Source organism: Sturnira hondurensis, unplaced genomic scaffold, assembly GCF_014824575.4.
Source record: "Sturnira hondurensis isolate 20B ecotype Veracruz unplaced genomic scaffold, ASM1482457v3 Scaffold0014302, whole genome shotgun sequence".
NCBI classification, from domain to species: domain Eukaryota; kingdom Metazoa; phylum Chordata; class Mammalia; order Chiroptera; family Phyllostomidae; genus Sturnira; species Sturnira hondurensis.
Window position 1 is genome coordinate 336,974 of NW_028086933.1, and position 16,288 is coordinate 353,261.

Genomic DNA, 16,288 nt, shown 5'->3' on the forward strand with positions numbered 1-16,288 from the left:
TTAACCTTGAAATCACCTGGGGAACACAAAACCCTCGATGCCTGGGTCCCGCCCCCGAGGGTCTGAGTTAATGCGTCCGGGTGTCCCTTCTGTGTTGAGATTTGACAGCTCCAGGGCAATTCTAATGTGCTTGTAGGGCAGAGGGCCACAGCGGTGTGAACAGATAGAGGTTGTAGGTGAAATGGTTAATATCTTGATGGCTCTGTGCACATTCAAGAAACTGGAGCTCTTCCTTCTGTGTCACCAGTTATTTCCGGGAGTCCCCATGACCCCAGGGGTACTTGGTTTGGGCTTTCAAAGAGGCCCATGCTCTGCAGCCATGCTTTGCCTCTGCTGGGTTCTCCCTGGTCTTTGTCTCCAGCCCCAGAGGCCTCCTAGAGCTCCCCCCGTGCTGCTGCGGAGTTGGCAGTATAGAAATTCAAAGTAGTTTGATATTGAATTGTCAACATGGGGAGCTTGTGCTCTAAACAAACTCCCGGTGATGTGTAGGTTTCAGATTATGTAGGGCAAAGTCAGAAGACACCATGGATGAGGGGTTCAGTGTTGTGCTGGGAGCTGATTGGTCCGAAGTGAGGTAAGGGTACATCATTTCTCCAGGTCTTGAGGACAGACAGCTCTGAGGTCTTTTCTGTCCCCTATGTCTGGTCTCATGGGGAAGTCGCCAGGGTGGTCTGTCCACCTTGGGGCTCAGGAACTGAAACACAACTTATGTTATTGTTGGCCTGCCACAGGTCCAAACTGTGTGACCATTGCTGAGGTCTCGGCTACTGTCTTCTGCCACCTGAGGGGTTGTTGATTATGTGGGTGAAAGGCTAGGTCTCTGAGAGGTATACATATGTACATACACATACACATACACATACACATATACATAGGGGGATATGATTTATAGACCCAGGACTTAAAACTAATTTAACCAAAGTCATAAAGACCCTTGGTTTCATGAGTGGTTACAGATCCTGGCTGCACAGAGCACAGACAGCGCTCTCAGACATTCCTTCTCCTCTCTTACCTCCGCCTCACCTAAATGTTCCTCTCCCAGCTGAGGAAATAGGAACACCTGGGTAGATAAGGGACAAACAGTTCTGGGGGGGGGTTGTGTTGGTGGGGGGGTGTACCCCACCAGTAGCAACTACCTAAAAATGTTCAGTTTTAGAAATTCCATCAGTGCTCAGACAATAAAAATATGGCACTGAAAGAATTAGAAATAGAAGCTTATCGAGGTTGTTCACCAGACAGTAGTAAGAGGGGAATAATGAGCTGTGTGAACGCAGGCAAGTCTCTGACTTCTCTGAGCCCATTTCCTCCCCCGTAAAATGAGGAAACTGTAAACTTAATTCTACCAGGAAATAAAACAAATACAGGAAAATTGTGAATCAAACCCAGACTTTTGTGGTTTTCATTCTCTCTTCTCTTCTGAATTCAAGGAATCAGAGTCTGCACAGTAAGGCAAGGACAGTCCACTGACAAACTCCCGTGGGCGTGCCATCCACGTTGCGATGCGAGCAGTTCAGAGGGTGGCTCTGGAGGCAGCACTTGCCGCCAGTGCAACCTTAGGCAAGTCATTGACCTCCTACTGCCTCAGTGTCCTCACCAGTAAAATGCGACAGTGATTACCTTGATGTAGGACACAAATATTAACTATTTACAGTAGCAATTAGGAAAGAAAATAAGAGAGTGACTAAGACTATTTTTTTCTCAACATCCTCCCAATTCTCTAGAATGAATGGTGCTACAGCATCCAGGCACTTGTTACAAATGCAAACTATTGGGCCCCACCCCCGACCTACTGAATCAGAACCTGTGAGGGGTAAGGTCCTGGAATCGGTTTGGAATCTCCAGGAGATCCTTATTTATGCTAAAGTTCGAGCAGCACTGTTCTAGAATCTTGCTTGCCAAACTGTGGCCCAGAGCCCAGAATCATCGGCATCACCTGGGGACTTATCAGACATTCAGAATCTTGGATCTGCTAAATTATTATCTGTATTTTAACAAGATCTCTAGGTATTCTATGCACATTAAATCTGGAGAAACACTGCCCTAGACTGTGTCTTTAATACAGTAACTTCTAGCCATAGGTTGCTATTAAGATTAAAATTAAAAATAGAGACAGAGGGGACTTCCACTCAAGATGGAGGTGCAGGTAAAATTGCTTCACCTACTCACACAAGTACAGCAAAAATTACAGCTAGACTACAAAACAAATATCATCCAGATTTGTCAGAAACTAGAGCTGTGCAGAAGTCCTACAACCAAGGATTTAAAGAAGCCACATTCATCCAGTTGGGGAGGAGGGGCAGAGACGCAGAGAGGTGTGGAGAGGTGGAGAGGCATGGAGATGCAGAGCAGGGGCAGAATGGGCAGTCCCACATTCATGTGTGGTGAATAAAAACAGGGAGGGATACTTTGGGAGCAAGTGATCCTAGGCCCAGACCAGTCCACCCAGACAAAGGTTTCAGTGCCAGGATGGTACATCTCCAAAACTTCTGGCTGTAAATCAGTGGGGGGTGGAACAGTGGAAGAAACTTCAAGATTTTCAGGAGACTCTTCTTAAAGCACCTGCAAAGATCTCAGGACTTATGCAGACCCACCCACTTTGGGACTCAGCCTAATGTGGTTAGTGGTTACTGTATTAGACAGTCAGATTACAGAATATTCCCATGGGTTGGGAATATCCTGTAATAATATTAAAATATAATAATAATAATAATAATAATAATAATAATAATAATAAAATAATTATTAATATTTTATTTTTATTATTATTACAGCGACTGAGCATCTAGATGGAACAGATTGTCTGGGACAAGGGTGATAAACTCTAAAGTTAAAATGAGCCAGGCAGGTGAAGTAAATGAATGAAGTAGGTCAATTATAAGAGAATCAAGAGCACAAGCACAATGGTAAGTGGCCGGTGACACTCAACCTCCATGTTGGGCTAACAACAGGGAGTCCTGGGGACTATGGTAACCTGGGAAAAGCATCTTCAGATCCAGCCAAATGTTACCATGAGACTGCTAGGCCCACTCTAGGCTACACCTAATTTTGTTTAGGAAGCTAGAAATCTGGCTTTGGCTGGGTAGCTCAGTTGGTTAGAGCATTATCCCAATATGCCAGGGTTGTACTCGATACCAGTCAGGGCACAGACAAGAATGAACCAGTGAAGGAATAAATAAGTGGAACAACAAATGGATGCTTCTGTCTTTCTTTTCTTTCTTCTCTCTCGCTCTAAAATCTAATAAATAAAAATTTTAGAAAAGCTACAAATCTGGATTTTTTGTGATTCCTAAAGTTTGATTACTAAATTAAAACTTTTACAAAATTCTACGTTGGCCAAAGAAACATTCCTGGAGGCCTGATTTGCCCTTGGTGTTGTGATCTGAAAACCAAGCCATCTGGTTCTGCGTTGCCAAGGTCAGTTGTTTGCCTTTTGTGTATCTTCTTTTCTGCTTCTATTTCATCTTTCTTTTGTTTCAATCTATTTTTGCTTTCCCTTTTTTCTCCTCTATTTTTTTATTCAGTAAGCATTTATTGAATGTTTCTCTTTTTTGTTTTTATTTTATTTTTTATTGGCTTTATTATTTTATTTTTTAAACTTTTTTTATTGTTGTTCAAGTAGTTTTCTGCCTTCCCCCCCACCTTTCCCCCTCAGCCCTCCCCACTTCCCTCCCCTGTTTCCACCCCCCTTGTTATTGTCCCTGTGTCCTTTATAATTGTTCCTGCAAACCCTTCGCCCTTTTCCCCTATAATCCCCTCCCTTCAGGTACCACTGTGCTACGGACTCAGGATACAAAGATGAACCACCATTAGCACCACCCCCCACCCCGCCCCCTGACCCCGTTCAGTGGGAGGCTGACAGGAGTACAGATAACAACAGTGCAATTCGTGTTGTGCTGCAGTAGAGACGCGTGCAAAGCCCTAGGAGTGGTAAGTAAAGGAGCAAGGTATCTTCTTTGAGGAAGATATCTGAGCTGGGTTTTGAAAGATGCGGAGGGTTCTCCAGGCTGAAGGGTTGGGGTAGGAGCAGGAGAGTGTATTTGTAGTGGAAAGGATAGCTTAGGGATGTGACAGCGTTTGGGGAAAAAAAAAACTTCTGGGTGACTGATGTGTAAGTTACATATAGTTATTTATCAGACTTCCTTATTTTGAAAAATCTGTTTGCTAACCACTCCCCACCACTATTGAGCCACTAACCCTACCCTGGGGCTCCTCTCACCACAGCCTTGTGGCTCCTAGATCCAAACCTTCTTGAACCCCCGCCACCTCCTGATTTCTTTTCACTCTCGCCTCACTCCTGCCTAGGTTTCCCTCCATCCACTTAAAATTCAGAGTTCCTTTTACATATTTGAAACCATGTGGAGCTCAACCAACCACAGGGAGAGAATAATGACGCTGAGATTGTTAAGCCACCTCCTAGAAAGTGGTTTAAATGTCATTAATTCTGAGGAGATTATTTGGATCCTGACACAAACAAAAAGGTTAAAAAACTGAAAAATTTATAAGCTGATTGAAATTTTGAACATTAACTACATATTAATGATTAAGATTTTTAGGTATGATAATGGCATTGTGGTAATGTTAAAACAAGTCTCTACCTTTAGGGATGCATCAGATATTAATAGAGAAAATGACATGAAGACTGGGATTTGCTTAAAAATAATATAGAGGGGGAAGTGGGTGAGATACAGGTGAAACGAGGTTGGCTGTGCACTGGCGATCTTTGAACCTGGGTAAGAGGTACCTAAGGGTTCACTATAATAGCCTATTTCTGTATATGTTTGCATGTGTATTATGTTGGAAACACTCTATGTCATTGGCTGAATTATGTTCTTCAAGAAGACAGGTTAAAGTCTTAACCCTCAGTTCTGCTGAATGTGACCTTATTTGGAAATAAGGTCTTTTCAGATAAAATCAAGGAAAGATGAGGTCTTTAAGGTGAGCCATCATCTCCTATGATGGGGGGAGATTTATTCAGCTAACTAATGTTTGACGAGGAAGCCAAGAATACTCAGTGCATAAAGAATAAATAGTTTCTTCAATCAATGACGTTGGGAAAACTGACTAACCACATGTAGAAGAATGAAATTTGACCCCTATCTTATACCACTCACAAAAATTAACTCAAAATGGATTAAAGACTCAAAATAACACCTGGAGCTGAAAAGACAGTTAGAAAAATATATATGGGAAAAACTCTTTGACATTGGGTTTGGGACTGATTTTTTTTTTGGATATCAAAGGCACAAGCAGCAAAAGCAAATTTCATATGTGGGACTACATTAAACGAACAAGCAATGAAAGAAACAAGCAACGAAATGAAAACACAACCCATGGAACAAGAGAAAATACTTGCAGATGAACTCCTGATAAAAGTTAATATTCACATTATATAAAGAACTCATACAACATAACAGCAAAAAACCCAATGATCCAATTATAAAATAGGCAGAGGAACTTACTAGGCATTTCTTCCAAATAAGACATACAAATGACTGACAGGTACACAAAAAAGTGCTCCGTATCACTGATTCCCAAAAATGCAAATCAAACCCACAGTGAGGGATCCTCTCACAACTGCTAAAATGGCTGTCATAAAAAAGGTTAAGCAATGCGTTGGTGAGAATGTAGAGAACAGGGAATTCTTGTGCACTGTTGGTGAGAATGTAAGTTGGTACAGCCACTATGGAAAACATTATGGGGATTCCTCAAGAAGTGACGAATGGAGCTACCATATGATTCAGAAATCCCACTTCTGGGTATAAATTCAAAGGAAATGAAAACAGGATCTTGAAGAAATAACTGCACTCCCATTGTTACCTGACCAAAGGGGTCCATTTGCTTGTGTCCATCAAAGCCCGATCACAAACAAGCAAGCAAAATATAACCAAAGACACTGAAATAGAGAACAGGCTGACAGTGTCCAGAGGGGAGAGGGGAGGTGATTTCAGGGGCAAAGGGGAGGGGTTTACAGGAACAAGTGTGGAGGACACATGGACAAGAACTAAGGGGGGTGGAAATGGGGGGAGGTGGGGAGCACTGGGGGGTGGGCTGGGTTGGGAGCAAAAGACAGAAGACTGTACTTGAACAACAATTAAATAAAAAATGAAAACCCCAATCAAATGTGAACAGTAATTTGCAGCCAAGAAAGTAAGGGTCTACTACCTGAGGAAATGGCACCACGCCTGGAGCCACTGGTGGGCTAGTGAGTGCTCAAAACCCTGGCTCCTGGGTGGCTTCCAGGGGGCGGGTCACATAAGGGAAAGATCACGATCAGGGCGGCTAAAGGAGTTGGGCTCTGCTGACCGGCTGGGGCCAGGGCAGGGGTGGTGGATCCTTGTGTCAGGTTCTGACGTCAGCCATAGTGTTGTTCTGTCCGGCCATCACTGACTCCTTTTCAGGAGGCCTTGTTTTTGGTCTTGGCTCCCCATTTCCTAACTCAGAGATGGTAGGCAAGCTGTTAAATACAAGGCTTATTTTCTCCTCAGTAGAGTAAGGGGGTTGGGTTATGCCACAAAGTCTTCCTTGCTGGCCTTACACTGGCTCGGGTGCTCCTACAGCGCCCGCACCAACCTGCAGCTACCTGTAGCGTGGGTCACACCATCTTGTTGGTTACGACCCCAGGATTGTGAGCTCCTTGAGGCAGGGACTGCGTTGTTTGCTACTTGACCCTCTGGCTGAGCCCTTGGCCTCACACATACTATGTGCTCAATGAACAGCCTGCCACAACAACCTGTATTCATGGTAATCTGTATAAACGTATGATAACAATCAGAAAACTAGAGAAGAAGCCATTTGTCTGCATCCAACTGTTTTAACTCTTTACCCTGGGCCCTGCCAGGTACTGCTCTTCTGTGTCCTATTTGGGCATCAGCCTCTCTCTGAGAGTGCCCCCTTCCCCACCTAGGGCTGCCTCCTCATCGTGCTGACATTGGTTATGCGTTTGGTACAGTGCCCAAAGCTGTGCTGGGGACGGCTAAAGTGCTTGCTCAGGGGGAGATTGTGTGTGTGTGTGTTAAAATTTTTGTGCTTTTTAGTGATGAGGCTTAAGCCTTACAACTGGCTTTAGAGAGGAAGTAAGAAAGTGACATAGAACTATGGGTGTTTAAGAAGGACTTTTTATTCAAGGAAGACAGCAGACCTGTAGACATGCACGTGAAGCCCTGAAGTAAAACAAGCCAGGGAAAGCACTTTATAAACATATGTAGTAAGTTGGTTTCTGCAGCGAGTACGGAAGGAGATCGTTCTTAGGAGCAATTCCATTTCTGGGTGAAGGAGAATTTCACAATGAGGAATTACCATATGAAAATGCATAATCTGATATTTAGTAATTTTAGCCGAGTTATACATCAAAACTTTGGGATTTTGGTCAACTGGTCTTACAAAAAGCCTAGCTATTTCTTTAAAAGTTGGTTTCAGGATCTTTTCTATTTTAAACTTCTTATGCTATTTAAGTAGAATTTTTCTATTATTTTGAAAATTATACAAAGTAGGTTCTACTTATACTAAAAACTGATGGAAGATACGTTAAGGAAATGTAAAGATTTCCCCCCAGTAGTATGTATATTCTCCTTGTCCCCTAAAAAATGTTCTTCAAATCTATCAACTCCAGTTGTCATTCCTCAGATGGCCACAAGATGACAGCCTCGGTCTAAGAGAAGAGGGTTCCTGCAGAAGCATTCGCTGGTTGCTGTGTGATGTTGCAAAAACCCTCCAAGATCTGGTTGCTTCTTCACCTACGCACCTCTACAGTGTGGTCAGCTAGTTTCCTTGTCCACCACTGACATTTCATGAATAAAACCCATAGGAGCCTGAAAAAATCTTAACCCAGTGGAAGTATCAGGGGGAACTCTTTGTAAAATACATGATCGTCTAACCATTATGCTATGCACCTGAAATTTATACCAAATAATATTGAATATAAACTGTAATTGAAAAAAAAAGGAAATTTTAACCTAGCAATTCTGCAAGTGGCTCAGGTCAGCTTGCTGATGTCAATGCTGTGTGGAAGAGAAATACTTTTGTTCACAAGGGGCCATTTTTTATCTGAAACTTTGTGGTCAGAGGCAGGATTGATGTGGAAGCTTAGAGGTATATTTTAGGATGTTAGGAAATAGAGGTTAGGAAGGTATTACAATACTGAAAATGTAAGTAAATACCACTAAATGATGTTACAATGAATTAAGTGTCACTAGATGGGATCCTTGAACAGGGTAAGGACAGGCTGTTTTGTTGGCCACTGTATCCCATGCATAGAAAAAAGCTGCCACACCCTGACTACCTTCTCCAGCCCATGCTGGCCTTATTTGCACCATTTCCTTCACAAGGACACTCTTGCAGAACGGGCTCAGTAGAAGCCCTTTGTGGACTCCACTGTCCTCCTCCCCATTCCCAGCCTCTTTCTGCCTCTACCTTGAATATTTTCAGTATAAACTTATTTCCTACCCATGGATCTATACCAGTGTTTCACAAAATGTGGTCAGGAGACACCCCTGCATCTCAATCATGACATAAGATGTAGATTCTGAGGCTTGCCACGTATCTTCTGAATCAGAATCTCCAGCGGTGAGGTTCAGGGATAGTGTTTTCAATAAGCTTTCTTAGGTGACACCTCTAATGTTCGATGATATCTGATATAAAAAGAACCTCCCACAGCCTTGGAGCCTGGTAGGTCAAGGAAGATACTTCCTTAAATAGCTTGTCAGGTAAGGAAAGAGAGAGAAGATAATAGTGACAATAATAGCAACAAGAATAATGTCTAGACCATAAGAGACACACGTGTATCTCGGAATACGGCAGTCAGTGCTAGTTACCTTCAGTATCTCTCAAAGCGGGTGCTGAACCGTCATGCTGCCAACAAAGAATGGAAAGTACTGTGAGTTAATTACTGTCATTGTCTAGGCTGCATTTAGTTTTGCACCAGTTATTTTAAGAGCTGGAGCGGGGGAAAGAAGGGTTCTAGGGGAGGGGTGGGTAAATTTTGTAATCTAATAGAATTATATACTTCCCCCCCAAATAGATATTAAGAGCATAAACCCTCAGCTTGAAATTCATTAGCCTCTTTCCTTTGAGATTGTTGTCTTACCACCATGAGGCTCAATTGTTTTCAGTTAGGATTCCCCCAAGGGTCAATTTCAGCAGCAGCTTTAGGAACCAATAGCTGATACGGTAGAAAGTCAGAAATTAAACAGCAAATAGAGCTAGTAAACAAACATATGGTAAAACACAGAAACTCCAGAAGTAATCAAAGAAAAGCAAATTAAATGAAAACAAGGAGAATATTACCTACTAAACTAGCCAAAAAGAAAGTCGCAAGTGGTCATACTCTGTGTAGCTCAGGGCTCTGTGATCCCAGCTTCCTCCCGAACCACTTCTGGCACTACCATAGTACCTACCAGTCTTTAGCAAGGCCATTTAGGAATATGTATTGAGAGCCAGCCATGAAACTCTCCACATGCTTTGATTCAGTATTCCTATTCCTTTAGTATCTACATCTTAGGGATGCAGATACTAAAGAAATACCATAAAATAAGTGAAAAGCTTTTATCTCAAAGATGTATATCACACCATTATTTAATATTATCATTTAGAAAAAAAGGAAGTAGCCTAAGTGTGCAACACTTGCTTCATTAAATTTGATGCAGCTACTGTGTAGTCTCTCATACAGCCATTACAAATCATGATTATGTATCCAAAGGAGCAGCAAAAAGCTTATGAAATAATTTTAATAGAAAATATATAATATATACTATATTATTTTCTGTGCATCTCTGTATGTTTGGAATAGTTGAGGATTTAATTTTTAATGTAACTATATATTAAACTATATAAATATAGAACAGGAAGGAAATGTGTCACAGTGATGAAGTTGGAGTGTTAAAATGCTGGATTATGGGTCATTATTTTTATTTGTTTCCCTAGTTTTGTGTCAGGAAGAGTCCTGGATATCTCCTTTTGCCTCTTCACCCCATTCCCTGCCCTGCCCCCAACTGCAGAGGCCGACTGGTTGCTTTCGGCCAATGGGGAGGCCCCGTGAGAAGGTGGAGGGAGGGAGAAGAGTGGGGAGGAGCAGCCCCTCCCCTGCAGGGCCCCCCACAACACAATGTGTCCCCCAGAGGAAGGCTATTGCTCCCCTAGGCCAGCCCTCTCCCCAGAACTTTCTTTCTCTGAGTTCTGGTGGCTCCCTCCCATCTTGCGGGTGGTGACACTGCTTGGCTGTCCCTTGTGGTTTCTCTGCGCCATTTCCATACCTTTGTAAACAGTCTCTTTATTAAACCTATTGAGAATTGTCTTATACAGAGTGTGTTTTCTGTTTCCTGCTGAGCTCCTGACTGAAATTGTCCCAATATGCCTTTTAAAAACTTCATTTATTTCATTATTTATTTATTTTTAAAGCATGCCTTTTTATTTTCTGCATTTTTGATGCTTTGACATCTGGGTAGACTGTCTCTTGCAGGGCTGGCCAATTTCTAAAGATAGTAAACAACTCACCTGCAAGGTAACAACTCACCTGCAAGAGTGCCCTACAAATGCAACGAAGCAGTCTTGAGCCCACAGCCTCACCGCGTTTTTTTCTGGAGCTCTTACACTCAGGGCCACTATGCGCTGCCTTCATCTCCCCAAGGCCGGACACCAGAAACTATGGACAACGCTCGTGCCCCATATCCTGCTGAAATCATCAGAGCAGCCAATCCTAAACCTACGTACTCTGCCCCTTGTGCTCTCTCCTGCAGGAACCAAAATACTCTGCCCGCTGTCCCCCTTGCTCTCTCAGCCTCCAGACAGACCCGGGACAGATCTGTGCGGCCCTTCATTGACTCCCTGGTGGGAATGCCCGCTCCCCTAGCCCCCCACAAACAGCAACAAATGACCTTCTCGGTGGCCATCTTCTCCTGATCTGTTGGCCTCACCATACCTACATGACTACATACAAGCAGTTTGATAACTTTACCAATTTTAAAAAGTGGATAGTATGCACCAGAACCTGTGGGATGGCAGAAGGGTCATAGCTGGGAAGTGTTCCAATTTGTGTGGTGGGTTTTTCCTGGAAAGATGAAAATCTCTTTTTATTTCTCCAATAGCCAAACATTCCCTCTAATGAGAAATTCTCAAATGCTGTAGTAGTAGTAATAGATTAGATAATAAAAAAAGAGTAACTAAAAAGTTGAAATGTGAAGATAAGGCTAGTCAGTGGCAGGCTGGATGTTTTATAGAGACAATCTTGAGAAAAAATGGTTAGATGGTTATTTATTTATTTTTGAATGAAGCTAAAGAAGCGGGGGGGGGGGGAGAACAAAGAATAATTTAGAAAGACATACTACCTGAAGGTGGTGTTAATGTATTAATATATGTTAGAAATGAGCAGCTCAGGAAGCATCAATCTGCCTGAGCAGCAGTCATTTTTTAAGCCTGGATGAATGCAAACCAAAATCAAATTGTCACAAGCAGATCTGAACAATATATTGGCTAATTTTCATGGCAAAAGCTGGAACAGGAAAAGCAATAGATAAAAGTGTCTCTGAACCTCTTTGCCTGCATTTTAGATATAAATTAGTTTCCAAAATGAATCTACCCTCAAGTCAGTCCTGCAAAGGAGTTGGGACTGTGTCATGATATACATGTAAGTGACATAGGCTAGTAGGAAGCCAGGAAAATTCAAATTCCTTGGCAAGTGGAATGGGAAAGCTGAGGCAGAGAGCTGATTCAAACTGGCCTCATGCAGCAGCACCCTGGCTCACCTGCCTCCTTCTCCCTCAGGCCACCACTCCCTTAAGCATTAAGTCAATGAGGTTCTGATCAGCATGAAATAACCTCAGAAACAAAGCCTTGGGTCTGTTGACCACAGAGACAGATGTTTGGTCAAATTAGAGTCATCTAGGCCTCAGTTGTGTTTCAGCTTAGGCCCAGAAGAGCAGCAAAACCAGACAAAGTGCTGCCGTGGCTGTCCTGAGGACCAGCGGCAATGACTAATGACCCCCTAGTAATTACTCCTAGCAGCAACCCATCAGTAGAGACCATGACCCTGAAAGGACACACCTAGACAACTGATGAATGTTCTATTGAGATCTTCCCCTGAGACTGCCTCTAAAATTCCTGCCTTTAGAAAACAGATAAAAACCTTTAAGATGAAGGACCCAGGACATGCATGCTATCTCTCTGGGTCATGCCTGTACCTTACCGCACCCCACCTTTCTTTCCTTATATGCATACCCTCTGCTTTCTTTCTTCCATGCGACTAGGGCCCTTCTTTGACATCTACAGGTTGTTTACTGAGTCCATGTAGCTCCACCAGCTCATTGTGCTTGTGACTTTTCTTTCTAAAAGGCTAAATAAACTCCTTGCACTAGAGTTCTTGGCTCTGAGTGTTTTTGCTGAACTCAAGAACTGAGGTCTAACACTGCCACTAACATAAGTGCTGAAAAAAATTCATCAAATCATCCATCTCACCCCTGAACAATTCTGCAAGCAGAAGCAGTAATTGAGGGTGAATGTCAGGGACTTCCCACAACCCCTTTGTCTTATAAATAACCTTTGTCATTCTGCAGAGAAGTCTGCAGAGAAGGTTCTAGACTTGCATTCTTTTGTAACTCCAGTCTTTGTTGTCCCTTTTGTGAGCCAGAGGCAGTGAGCTGGACTGGTTGCTTCTTGTATGCGCCCAACCATGGACTGAACCCATGACCCAGGCAAGTGCCCTGACTGGGAATTGAACCGGTGATATTTTGCTTTGTAAAATGATGCCTAATCAACTGAGAGTAGAGGCCATTTTTAATAAAAAGCTCTTTATATATAAAGATATTTAGGATATATTTTTAAATAACAAAAGAAGGTTCAGCACATTTTGTACAGTATGCTAACATTTGTATAAAAATTAGTATGTTCTTGCTTGTGCATAAAGACGGCAAGAAAGGAAAAAATGAGAAAATAATAACTGGTGGCCCAGGAAGGGGACCTCGGTCGTAGGAGGACAGGAATTAGAGGGAGACACTATGATTTTGAACCATGAGAATATACTCCCTATTCACTATGCAAATTAATATAATTTAATTAAAAATAATCTGTTTTATTGCTCCTTCTATAAAATTGGATTCCTGATGTTTCAATTCTTGGACATTTCTTTTGTATATCTGATGTTTCTGTTAGCTTTTTTGGAATATTTCTTGATCATGGGACAGAAAAGGAGAAGCATAAATTAAATTTTGCTTATAGTGCAAATTTTAAACTTTTTATGTGTGTGTCCTCAAATCTTTGTGTGCTTTGGGGGGGGGTGTATGTGTGGAGTGTAGGTATGTGTGCATGTACACGTGCATGTTGGTGGGTGTGTATATTCCTAATCAACCAGTAGGGAGAGGATAAATTTCCAGCGGAGGGTGCCAATGTGTGAAAGGGCCAGAAATTGCTAGATCTGCTCTGTGGGAGTGTGTAAGCCACTCTAACTGCTCTTACGAAGTTATGTTGGGGAGCATTGTAAGGGAAGGCTGAAAAGATACTAGAGCCAAATTATGAAGGGCCTTGGCAACGTGCTAGGACTCCTGAGCTAGGAGTTTGGCTTTTCCGCCTCTTGCCAAGAGGGTATCTGCTGGGGATCTGTGAGGAGGGCAGAAAGGGGGTCAGGTCAGTGTCTAGAAAGAGGCAAAGGTTTGCAGCTCAGCATGATACTAACTGAAAGGTGGAGGGAGACCAACAGGAAACTAATGCAATTATTTATGTGACTGGGAGTGGGGCAGAGAGGCTGGGATTGGGCGGAGAAGATGGAATTGAGGATGTGAATGTGGTGAGTGTGTATGTTCAGCTAAGACTCACATGGGATGGGGGCTGTGTGGGGAATGTGGTTCAGGTATTACAGAAAGCTATCTCCACCCTTGTGGTGTTAGGGAACTAGCAAGGGCACTTGGAAAGCATGGGGTGGGAGGAAGATGAAAGTAGACAAAAGGGAATCAAAAGGGGTGTGTAGGGTCTCAAAGACTAACCTCACAATTTTCTTTTTCTTTTGTTTTAATCTGTTAATCTTGAGAGAGAAGAGAGAGATTGAGAGAGAGAGATGCAAAGATCAATTTGTTGCTCTCCTCATTTACGCATTCATTGGTTGCTTCTTGTGCCCTGACCAGAGATGGAACCCGAAACCTTGGTGTTATCAGGGACAACACTCTAACCAATGGACCTGGCCAAAGCTTCTCACAACTTTCTTTCATTAAAAAACCAAAAAACCAAAAAAAAAAACAAACCAGGGTCACCCTGGCCAGATAGCCCAGATAGCTCAGTTGGTCCTGATTAAGTCCGGGTTGCAGGTTGGATCCCGCACCAGGGCACATACGAGAATCAACCAATGAATGCAATAAATAAGTGGAACAACAAATTAATGTCTGTCTACCCCCTCACCACCCCCATCTCTTTCTAAAATCAGTAAAAAAATACTGGGTTGATATATGATAGAAAACTAGTTAAGCAAAACACCATCTATTAAGAAAATTAAAATCCCACCACCCAGAGATAATAATTACTGCTAATATTTCTAGCAGTAATTATTTCTAGCCATATTCATTCTCTTTTTCTCCAATTCTTGCCACATAAATGAACTGTTGAATAAAAATGTGATCATAAAGTAAATTGCTTTCCAACATGTCTAACGTTTTGCATTTGGCAATGCAAATTGCCATGGGTAGGCCTTCCCATGTTATTTAGGCCTTTCCATTATTAGCATTTTAGTGGCTACTTGCATAGTGTTCCACTATGTGGGCGTAGCTATTATGCTTTAGAAGCTGAACTTTTAAAAGTTTTTATCTCCCATTTCACACCAGTTCCGGACGTGGTTGAGGAACGGTGTAAGGTAATTCTGGGATGGAAGGAGAGGCAACATTTGCCTTGCCATCAGTTTTAATGAGATGACAGCTTGTTTAGGTTGTGACAGCCTGAAAACTTGCAGCATTATTTATATTCGTTTTATTTTGCGATGTTACTTTTCACATTGAGGAACAAGATTTTAAAACTGTTAGCTTACCGTTTAGAATAAAGGAAGATTTTTATCTTTAGCGTAAACAGCGTAAGTTTGCAGCACTGATGTTTACTGGCTTTTCTCTGGCACACGTAAGTTCTTTGTAGGTGCTGCGTTGAACCAGGTTGTTAATTCAGAGAATGTAACAAAACCGGAAAAGAAGATACCCGCTTCCGCAGCGAGCAGGGTTCGAACCTGCGCGGGGAGACCCCATTGGATTTCAAGTCCAACGCCTTAACCACTCGGCCATCGCTGCTACGAAGAAAGAAGGAAGGCGGAGACACTTTAGTATATTAATAACTATGCGCACGCGCACCAGGACCAAAAGTAGGCGGGGCCTACAAACTTCCGGAGTTCGCTCTAAGAGAGGTGGCCGAAGCTGACAGTTAAGTTGTAGGAACTACGTCGTGGACGCGAAGAAATAATAGAAACTCTCTAAGGAAATTCTAAGTTGTAGGAACTACGTCGTGGACGCGAAGAAATAATAGAAACTCTCTAAGGAAATTCCTTTAAATAGGCTCTAGAAACCTTTCCCTTCGCTTCTCTCCGAAAATCACAACAATGTTCGGCTTCCGGTCGCTGACCTGGCTTTTGTCCTCCCATTTCCCGGTTAGGTCCTCCAAAGAGCTGTGAAACAAAGATCTGTCCCTTGCGTTGCTGCGGACCCGCGCTTTGCAAAATTTCTGGGAGCGGATGCATCCCTCCGGGAGGATTTCCCGCGCGGATTGGGTCGCTTTGAGCCCGCCTCTTCTTGCGCAGTTGCAGAAGGGGTGAGGGCAGAGTCGTCTGCCCACTGCTGGTGGGCTCCCAGTTCGCACGCTCCAGACCGTGCAGTCATTAGTGATTCTCCTGTCCCCAGTAACCCCTTCACTGCCGAGCCCTACTGGAAGAGACCCGGATCCAAGTGAGGTCTCAGCCTTAAGTGATGGGACCTTGGAGGTGGTTTGAGAACAAAGTTCTGCGCGTTAGGTCTGCATTCTATTTTTAAATGCCATTAACACCCTCCCTTGTTGAGTGTAGTTACTGCCTTAGGTGCTTTGCTTCCTTTAATTCCTCAAAGCTGAGGAAACTCGGTGGTCTCTACCTCCTTTGCGCACCTCTGGGAATTGAGGAGCAGAGATGCGACTCACGCTGTGGCGCGGCTGACGCCAGGGTGCACAGGGCGCAGGCGCAGTTTCTACGTGATCACGTGAGCCAGCCAAGCAGCTGGCTCTGTGTGTCGATGCAAATTGGGCAAAGCAATAGGTGACCTTTACTAGTTTAAATTTCTAAAACTGTGCATGGGAAGGTCATCGTTTTTCT

General features: G+C 43.1%; 1 long non-coding RNA gene and 1 other non-coding gene across 2 annotated transcripts; both read right to left on the bottom strand.

Moving 5' to 3' along the window:
* On the bottom strand, nucleotides 1-15,628 carry LOC118998484 (uncharacterized). The gene is made up of 3 exons (XR_005068865.1): nucleotides 15,571-15,628; nucleotides 14,993-15,241; nucleotides 1-694 (listed from the first exon to the last, which is right to left on the bottom strand). It is a non-coding gene; the product is annotated as an uncharacterized LOC118998484 (long non-coding RNA).
* TRNAS-UGA (transfer RNA serine (anticodon UGA)) lies at nucleotides 15,161-15,242 on the bottom strand. The gene has a single exon. It is a non-coding gene; the product is annotated as a tRNA-Ser (tRNA).
* Nucleotides 15,629-16,288: the final 660 nt, after the last annotated feature.